This window comes from Rhodotorula toruloides, assembly GCF_000320785.1.
Source record: "Rhodotorula toruloides NP11 unplaced genomic scaffold Scaffold7, whole genome shotgun sequence".
Classification (NCBI taxonomy): Eukaryota; Fungi; Basidiomycota; class Microbotryomycetes; order Sporidiobolales; family Sporidiobolaceae; genus Rhodotorula; species Rhodotorula toruloides.
The window spans coordinates 506,471-515,181 of record NW_015622967.1 but is presented as its reverse complement, the minus strand read 5'-3'; positions in this window follow the sequence as shown (position 1 = coordinate 515,181).

Here is an 8,711-nt window from a genome sequence, read left to right as displayed (position 1 = left end):
CCTCTGCTCCCGTCATATCTGCCTGCAAGCTCTCCCTTCAACTTCCCAACCTCGTAGACAATGCCGCCTTTGGCTCGCGTGCGCGGGCAGAGCAGCACCGGGAAGGAGTGGAGCGCGAGGTGGAGTGGGGACGGGTGCTTGGTGGGCACAGCTGGTTGGGCAACCCGGAACCGGGGAGAGTTTCTGTGAGAGAGATTCTTGTTTCAAGTCAAATCGGGTCTAAGCCCATGGTGACCGGCAGATACCGGCTCCCACAGCCCAGAACAGTGAGAGTGGGTATGCTACTGATGTTGGAGGAGTGAAAGAGTGGTTAGGAGAGGGTGGAGAGCAGTGGAGAGGTACAGATGCGGAGGAAGCAGTCAGGAATCGTGATCAACCATTGAGGAGTGGGTTAAAGGCAAGATGGGGTGACTAGGCTAGTGGAAGCGCGTATGCCAAGTCTGAGGGATGTGGACTGAGACAAAAAGAGCCTGGAACGAGCGAGAAATGGTGATTTTTTGGTCTTGATCTGGAAGAGCGGTGGCAACGTGTTCCGGCGCGGTTGAGGCGGGTCAAGTCGAAGTTGTGGGATTGCTTGATGTGTTGGGTCAACAGTGCAGGCATACGAGCACAATTGAAGGGTTTTTGGCTGAGGAAGGGAGGGAGAGGGAAATGGCGGAGGGAGCTCGATCCCAGTGAGTCGTCAGGCGCATTCCTCTGCTTCTTCTGGGTACTGTTCCTACTTCTCCACCTTCTCCACCTCTTCCGAGCCACTGAGCCGCTCCCCCATGACTCTTTCTCCCCCCAAACCCGCGTCAATCCGCCTCCAACACACGCACAGCCCCTCCAGTCCCCCTATGGGCCCCACAACAAGACCTGAACCTGCCCCACCGCTGTAGATTTGCTGAACAATCTCAAGCAATACATAGAGCGGTCGTACAACTGCCAAGATTGCTACGGGCCGATATGCGCTTGTCAAGATGGGTTAGAGGAAGAAAAGGTAGGAGGAGTTGACGACAGATCTGGGTGCCCTTGAGAGGTGCGGCGGCCGAGAGTCATTTGAACAAGTCTTAGGTATCATCGCATTCCGGCGCCGAGCGGTGGCGGAGGAGCTGAGGGGCGAGAAGAGGAGCTTTAGGTTGCTGGCCAAGCCTGCGTTGCTGACGAAGTGTGCAGCGGGTGTGAGGCTGTGATACTCAATGGCAAGGCTGTAGAGAGTGTGTTGAGGCAAGGTTGGTATAGGGCCTGCTGGGAGGCAGGTAAGGATGGTGATTGTAGGAAGGGTGGGTGGAGAAGTGGTGAGCCTGATACGGTGTTGGGAATGGCGGAACTGCCGAGGGGTTGGCTGGTCTTGCTGTCAAAAGGGGACGTGACGTCTGGAAGGTTGTTGCTGCCAAAGTCGCATAGGCCAAGCTTGCGATCACGGGCGTGGAGACGGGATTGAGAACGGAGTGATGGCGAGACGTTGAGGTTCGCGGAGCATGCGCAGCAGACGACGTCGGCGGAGCGTTCTCGTCGCCTTTGGAGTACTGACAGTGGGCACTCTAAGGCGGAGCGGCCGCGGAATGAAGATCGCCGGAGGTCAGCCGCGCGCTTGAGTTGGCCGACAAAGGTGGGCCATTCCTTGCTGTCAGAGGTGCCTTCTTTGGACCGCTGCCGCGCGCTGCAATAGCAGCAAGTCTCTGCTGAGTCTGCATCTCAGTGATTAAGAGAGAGAGAGAAGTTCTTTTTTCAAGTCAGATCGGGTCTAAGCCCATGTAGACCGGCAGAGGCTGGCTGCCACAGCACATAACGAGTGAGCTGGGGTATCTACTGATGTGGAGAGGCAATAGGGAGTGGAGAAACAGATGGGTGAGGGCAGTAGAGCGGAAAAGTAAGAGAGAGCGTGAGAAAGTGCAAAAGAATGGGGAGAAGTGAAGATGAAAGGGTGCGGTGTGGTGAGCCGGTAGAAAAGTGTGTGTGGGGTTGGAGGAACGAAAAACGAAGCCAATCCATTGAGAAACCATTGAGAAAATGCCAATCTTGTTCTTGACCTTCTTGAGCCGCGACGACGACGGTGGTGGTGGTGGGGACGGAGTGTGGGCGGTTTGTGTGGTAGAGAATGATGAAGGGTGCCTGCCTAGCCCGGGGCGGGGCAGATCGAGGACGAATTGGGCGAGAGAGTTGCAAAGGAGATAGTGGAGGGGAAGTCGGTGTGTTGAGGGCCTTGGGCTGTCTTCCTACAACCCTCTGTCGTCGCATCCCTCCCTTGTGTCCTCTCCTCACTCCTTGTCCTTCGCCGGCTCCGTCAGGCAGGCAAAACGGCCCGTTGCGGCAATGAAGTCGAGGAGGGGCAGCCGGAAGTCTATGTTGTAGCGATGGGCGGAAAGGTCAGGCGATGCGGTCAACGAAGAGAGCGCTAAGTGCGAAGCAGACTCACCTTGTATGAAAACGGGCTTCCGCTTGCCCGTCCACGGTATGATCACGGCTTGATGCCGGCTCATCCCGAGCATAAAGCCCTTCTCGTTGAAATTCCAAACCTGCACCGGCCGAACGATACCGCGGGTTTTCCGATGTGCCTTCGTGAGTGGGTCAGCCAACTGTCGTAGCGGAAGGAGGAGGCCTGGACTTACATCCTCGTACCACGTCATCAACTGGTTGTAGCTTGAGCATAGTGCACGCTCTTTGGCAAGTTGCTGCGCCTGCTTGTTTGTGAAATGCATCTTCACCGCTTCTTGAACCTCCGAAGCCAGCTTGCGCCAACCTTCTCCGGTTCTCCGCAGGCCTCGAGTACGCGGTTGGCAAACGCGATAAGCAATTTGTTTGTCATTGGCAGTCAATGTCGCGCTGCCGCCTCAATCTCGGCGCGGGGACCCACCGCCTCTGCCCTCGTCAGTTGCTGCCGCCGATTCGCGTCCTCCTTCCTTGGTTTGGCACCGCGCAGCCGGTTTCGCAGAGTCTGAGCATTGACGCCGTGCTCCTTGGCGAGCGACGTGACTGTCACAGCGCCGTTGAGCCGTCGTCCGCTCCCCTGCTGGTCGCGGTACAGCTGGTGTTTGCGAGCCTGGCGGACCGCCTGATTGAGCTGGTTGGCGTAGGCATTCAGTTGCTGTCGTTTTGTCTCTTTGCGTGGTCGTGGCATGTGTAGCAAGTGTTTGGAGAGGAAGCAAAGCGAGAACTGATGAAGGGAAAGAGAGCTGCACCGCCTCTGACGCTGCCTGCTGCGCGGCGACAGGGAGGAAAGAAAGCCAAGTTGGCCTGTCATTCGGAAAGGCTGTCAACCGATAGCCGTCCCCTCTTTCGCCTTGAGAAGCTGGACAAAGCAAGAGCAGAGTTTGCACTGTGAGGTGCTGCTTCCCAAGCGTCGGGCAAGCAGCACTCAATTTTCTATGCGCAATTAAAGCTGAGTTGGAAACAAACCAAGTCGGGGGTCTCTGTGGGTTACTCCTGAGCACGCCTCCTTCAATCGCCCAGCCCGCCACCGTCAAAGGCGCTTGCACCACTACCCGTTTCTCCCCGACTCTCGCCACATCGCACACCGCCTCTTGAAGGTGGCATTGCCCGCGTAGACCTCGTGAAGCAAGCGGTGAAGTCACTCTCACCGGATTGAGCTGAGGGTACAGCTGATGCGGCCGCAGGTCCGCACTTATGCTGCTAGGCAAGACCAAATGGCTCGCTTACCCTAGACCGCGCACCAGCTCGCAGTCCTGACTGCCTCCTTTGCTACGAGCGGGACAGACGTGGCAACTTGGCTGGCTTGTGCGGGCTCGACTTGCGACCTTTGCTTCCTTCGGCTCTCTGCCCCAGGCTGGCGCATGCTCCCGATTGCGCTTGCAGCTGGGTTCCGAACCTGCTTGGCTTTGTTGCGAATCAAAGCTGGTGCACAATCTGAGGCAGATTATGGTCCAGCTTATGCGCGCAAAATGCATAATCCGGTTCGTATTCTGCGCAGATTAGGACCCCCTCTCCCGCAGTGCAGGGTGAATAAAGCCATCCGCAGGCCGTTCAGCTTGCCAGGGTAGGCGGTCTGGCCCTGACCCATCCCCTTCCTCTCCCTCTGCCACAAGCCAACTTTGACCCCTTCCTTCCCTGCCAGAACAGCCTTGCCTACATTCCACATCTTTGCTGCAATGCCTGCTTCGACCGAGCCCGACTCGCCCATCAACCTGTTGGTGTACACAATGAGCAAACCAAGTGGAAGGTCGCGGACAGTCTGCTCATGCTCGTGAGTCCTTCCTTTCCTTGTGCCAGATGAACCAGTGGGGCGGGGTTGGGCGACCGAGGAGGGATTGGGTCGGGATGGATGGGTCTGATGACAAGGTTGGGAGTGAGGAATGGGTTGTCGAGGGCGAGATTGAACAGCGAGCGGTATGGTGCGTGTATGGGGCGGTGTTGGGCGGAGAGGGCGTGACAGTGGAGCGGTTGTGAGGGGCAGCGGAGAGAGCACGAAGGGCGATTTGGAAGAGGTGGTTCTAGAGTTGGAGGTGGACGGGCAGGAGTCCGGCCTCAATCGAGGGCTTCTCCTGCTGCTGAGCGGAATCCGCCTGAGACCCCCAATGCCGCGGTCTTCTGGACTCGGACTAAATCCCTCAACTTGTTCTTCCCTTTCGCAGGATCGAACCAGCTTGCCACCGCCCGCATCATCCTCGGCCAGACGCAGGCCACCATGAGCTGTCTCGCGCATCTCGATGCAAGGCCAGATTCTAAGCGGGCAAGGAGGGAGATGGCGGTCGTTGAGACAATTGCACAAGCGGTGCAGGAGGCGATGTGATCGTGGAAGGTGAGTCGGCTGTAGCTTTGTGCCAAGCATCGTCAGGGTGGGTGCGAATCCGATGTGCTGGTTGCGGAGAATGACATGGGGAGAATTGAGGGGCATGGCATGGGGTTGTTCATCACGCTGACTACTTGACCCACAGTCCGGCCCCACGCCTCCGCGCCCGCTAATGCCCTTTAATGACCCCAACTGGCAACTCGTCACACCACCAACCTCGCGGCCCAGCGGCGAGCCCGCCCCGACCCGCAACCTCATCCTCATCACGACCCGTCTCGGCTCGGCCGTCGCAACACAAGTCACGGTCGATTCAGGAAATGTCACAGCAGTCGGCGACGAGCTGCAGCATGGCGGAACAATCCGCGTCATCAGCATGTACAACCCCTGCAACAAGCGAGGGAAGGAGGTGAGATACTTACCGTATAACACATCTGTCTCAAAGGTGCTTCGGTCGCTACTCGCTCTAATTCCCGCCGCACTTGTTATCGTGGCTGGCGGCTGTGACCGGTTGCACCCGGAACGGGACGGGGTGGTAGATGACCCAGAAGAAGCAGCGGAGGAAGCGGTGCGCAACCGTTGCCCACCACAACCTTGCTCACTGCCTCCCGCCTAACACCATCACGCACCCCCCACAGCACTCAGCACTGCAAGAAAACCCTCAACCTCATGCTCAATTTGCTGCGTGCAGTAGATTGAGTCATCAGTTGCAGCGTAGCAACAACATTGAGTCCGGATCCGATCACCGCCTTATCTGACTTGTCCTTGCCTTCGAACCAACACCTGGCCCCCCTCGCTTCGCTGCGCCTTCTGCTGCACAAATCCCGAGATCCTCGAGCACGCCTTTCGCGAAGCCTCCACCGACCTGCCAGCCTCGCCTTTCCTCTGCCCCACCGACATCAACAAGCAAGCAGAATAATTTACTGACACCCTACAGATTGCAGTGTCGGCCGCAACCTCCTCCGTGCAAGCCTGCACTGGTCGAGTCGTGGCGTGGTGGGACAAGGAGCTTGCACAGGCAAGCAAGGCGGCGAAAAACGCGCATTCCAGCTGCAAGGCATAGCCGGGCGCAAAGTAGACAGAGAAGTTGCATGGACGGGAGAAGCGGAAAACACTGAATGAGGTGAAGTTGATGATGCGGAGGAGGAAGGACAAGTGAGAGGAAGTGGAGATGGCGAGTGTAACAGAGGCGACAATGTGGTGGACAGTAAAGAAGCAGATAAGCAAGTCCAGTACCGCAAACATCTCCACCTCACCACTTCGGAAGGGAGACTGGACTTACACGGCCTTGCCACTTGACAAAGTCAACCTCCTCCGCCCCATCCTCCTCCCCACCATCTTGTGTTATTCTGGAGTCTTACCGCTTCCCGCAGTCATACACTCCTCTCCCTCTTGTAGCTCATGTAATGTCTGGTGGCTCGCCCTCGTAGGTGGCCCCAAGTCAACATGGGTCTTTCTAGGCCTGAACGACTGAAAACTCGGAATTTATCCTATCCTATCACCATCTTGTTAAGCACTCCCAACCCCCCTGCTGATGCCCGTCAACTCACCGCGTGCCCTCAGAAGCAAATCCCGCTGCGCCGCAATCTTGACATCCCAACTTCACTCTGGACAAAACTGCAGCCTGCCAAGGCAGGAGTGAGAGAGAGAGAAGTTCATCTTTCAGTCATATCGGGGCTAAGCCCATGTAGACCGGGTTAGGCAGGGGGAGGAGAGTCAGCAGTCTGCAAGTAAGCCCTGAGTTTGCTGTCCATCCTGACTGCCACGCGAGTGAGCCACGACACACCTGCGCAGAATTGACCGTTGTGGTCGCTCGGTTAGGGGTGAACTCGAATGTAGTGCGCGGCTCCTGCACCAGGGACCTCTCGTGTCAATAGGCTGCTATCCGGCAAACCTAAGTCTGCTTCACGAGTTTTCTCGAGTAGGCTACAAGGTGCCGGTGGTTGTTTGTCTTGTTTTCTGCTGACACAGTTAGTTTTCTCAGGCTCTCTCACAGTCAAGAGTCTCTCTCTGTTACTTTTCAACCAAACGCTATCAGAAGGGAAGGGCTAAGGGGTGAGGGGAACAATGTGTACGGTTGGGAAGGTTGGGGTTGTGGATGTGGATGGGATGGGGGATTGCTATCAAACTGCTTTCTTATGCTCTCACAGACTACGTTACCTATTTTTGTTCAACTGTCGCTATCGTTACTTCATCTCTCCGTTCGGTTCGTCGTCAACTTCACTCGAACTGTCTTCGTCCTTTCGTCAAAGTTCTCCGATTGGCTTTCAACCTCTCGCCTGCCAAACCACTACTCTTTACTCTTCCTCTGTAGGACAAGAGCTAAAGAGCCTTCTGTGCAAGTGCAGTGGATGTTGTCACATTGCCGTTCTTCGCTACCTTGCTATTGTTGAAAGGAAGCTAGTCTCGCTTGCTTCTGTCGTCTTTTCGCCTTGTCGTCTTGCTGTTAAAGGAGTGTAAGGGTTGTTGAAAGGGGTTGTGTGTGTGTGTGAGGGGGTGGTCAGATGAGTGATTGGTGGTGGAGTGAGGGAGTGAGTGAGTGTGTATGTACTCTCCTTGCCACCAGGTTTGTTGGCAATTTGTGTATAGCTTTGCAATTGTTGTCTTACTCTCCTCTCCACCAGGTTGAGAGTCCCAGGGCTACACTACGCCACCAACAGATAATCTGCAGTCAGACCTCCTGTCGACAAGGACCGTGCAAGGATTGCCTCATTGCCCCTTGCCCAGCTGGCGATTGTATGGGAGTTGTACGGCCCATGGCAGCCATGACAATAGCCTCTTCTTCATCCAAGCTTGCCTTGGGCTTCATATAGGTTTGTCTGACAATGAATCAGTGCTATTCATCGTCCTTAGCCTTTTGGCTGTGGGGTCTAGCGTGTGACGGACGTAGTCCTTTCAGACCGCTCATATCGACTTGAATTGATTGCCAGATCCTCAGCGCTGTTCCTAGCAGTGTTCTGCTTGAAAGCTTTGCCCTCCGGACCGCGCTCTATTGGCTGGTTCTTTGACAACTTCATCACCCTCTCCCCTCAGCCAAGATTCAGTCGACTCCGTCCTCATCTCCCGCTCGACTGCCCAAAAGTGCAAGTCGCTCTCGCGCAACAGGCATCCCTTTACCGCCCTCTCCATCCCCAGAACCCATTGTCTCGACCTTGTCCACCATGACTACGGATGGTGAGCAGAGCATTTACTTGTTCTTCAAGAACATCTCCACTCTTGGAGAGGTGGGCGCAGGCCGGAAGGGTTGGAGGCTTCGCATGGAGCAAGCACTTAAGACTGGGGACATCTACAAGCACGGTACAGGAATCTCAGTTGGAGCTTCCCAAGATGCGAATGCGGATGTGCCGGCGCGGGCAACGACCGCTGCCAAACAGGCCATGTGGGACCTCGATGACGCGTGTGCAATCAACTACATGATCTCGAAGCTTCCCGACAACATCGCCGGCCAGCTTCTCAACCTCACTGCGCACCAGATCTGGTTCCACCTGATGTCCAACTTCGATGTCGGCAACACGGAGTCAATCCAGTCAATCTTTGCCGCGATCTGCTGGCTGAAGGCCAAGAACCTCGTCCTCGAGGCTGTTGACACCTTCCTCGTCAAACATGAGGAGATCCTCTCTTGCGCTCACCAAATTGACTCACCTCTTGTCTGCTCTATCCCGGAAACTGCCTCAGTTGTGGAGCTTAGCCAATATGGCATGCTCAACACGTCTACTCGGACTTCATCCTTGAGGGTCTTCCCGTTCAGTCAGACACTGAGTGGAAGGCATGGACATCCATTCAGCACCAGTCCGACTTGTCAACCTTCACCCCTCGCAATGTCCTCGGCAAGGTCCAAGCCAATTACAACCATCAGCGTGCAGTCGCGGCATTGTCGGGAGGTCTCCTCTTGAACGGCAACAGCAAGGCGTCTTCTTTGTCTTCGACCGCTGCCACTACCGTCGGGAAGGGTTCATCGCCCTCATCGGAGAAGACGCAGCAGTTG